Source organism: Sapajus apella, unplaced genomic scaffold, assembly GCF_009761245.1.
Source record: "Sapajus apella isolate SASKATOON/1434 unplaced genomic scaffold, GSC_monkey_1.0 scaffold29, whole genome shotgun sequence".
Taxonomy (NCBI): domain Eukaryota; kingdom Metazoa; phylum Chordata; class Mammalia; order Primates; family Cebidae; genus Sapajus; species Sapajus apella.
Genome location: NW_022436969.1, coordinates 24,809,819 through 24,810,910, shown reverse-complemented (window position 1 = coordinate 24,810,910; position 1,092 = coordinate 24,809,819). Strand labels below are relative to the sequence as shown.

At 38.9% G+C, this 1,092-nt stretch overlaps 1 pseudogene; it reads right to left on the bottom strand.

The window, feature by feature from the left end:
* Window positions 1-238: 238 nt before the first annotated feature.
* LOC116561324 lies at window positions 239-816 on the bottom strand (annotated as a pseudogene).
* Between the last annotated feature and the right edge of the window lie 276 nt (window positions 817-1,092).

Here is a 1,092-nt window from a genome sequence, read left to right as displayed (position 1 = left end):
TTTGATAGAGAGTGCATTAAATCTGTAGATCACTTTGGATAGTATGAACATTTTAACAATATTAAATTCAACAATAGTCCAATCTGTGAACTTGGGAAAGATTTTTTCATTTATTTGTGTCTTCTTTAGCTTCTTTCATCAATTACATGTAGTTCTCAAAGTCCTTCACCTCTTTTGTTTATTTCTAAGTATTTTATTATTATTATTATTACTTTCAACATATGACTTTTTGTATTTATCATCTCTCTCGACTTTGTAGAGATGAACAGGCAGAAGCAGAACTGAAGCTCGGAGCGTAAGCTTGGGATTCCACAATGGAGTAGAGGAAGTATATGTTAGGATCTTGACAGCATCAAAAATGGACCATTCTGTGGCCAAGGAACTCATTTGCAGGGACCTTGAACGAGGGTACCCGATGACCCGTGTACATCAGGCCGATTGGGTGAGCAGTGCTGGGCAATCTGGGTAGCATGTCTGCATTTCTCTGGCCTACACTGGTGCTTACCCCACCCTCTGGTATTGACGGTGTCGAGTTTCTTCTTTTTGCTGAAGATGTTTGCATTTGGCTTTTTTGAGTTTTGCTCTGCTGTTCTTGAACCAGGCCTGAAATACTGTGGAGGACACATTTATTTTCGAGGCCATTTCTTTCTGAAAGCTGGAGTTTGGATATGGATTCTTATTAAACAAGATGTTCAAATCTTTCAGTTACTGCTCAGTGAACATGATTCATTTCTTTGTGAATGTATCTTGTCCTTGCCTTTAGGAAGATCCTTTGAGCCTGGCATCTTCTAATCTAGGCGTGCACCTGGGTTCAGATCCAGGGATAAGAAGTGTATTTCATTATTTTTGATGCTGTTGTAAATGAGGTTGTTTTCTTACTTTCCATTTGGATAGTTCATACTAGCATATAGAAATGCAATATTTAGAGAAGAGTTAATAGCAATCCTTCTCAAATGCTTCCAAAAAACTGAAGAAAACTTCCAAATTCATATAATGAGGCCAGCATTATCCCTAATACGATATTTGACTTCCATGCCTCATTCACTGGGAGGAAGATATGCGACCCTGGGCTCAGTGCCAGGGACTTTACGG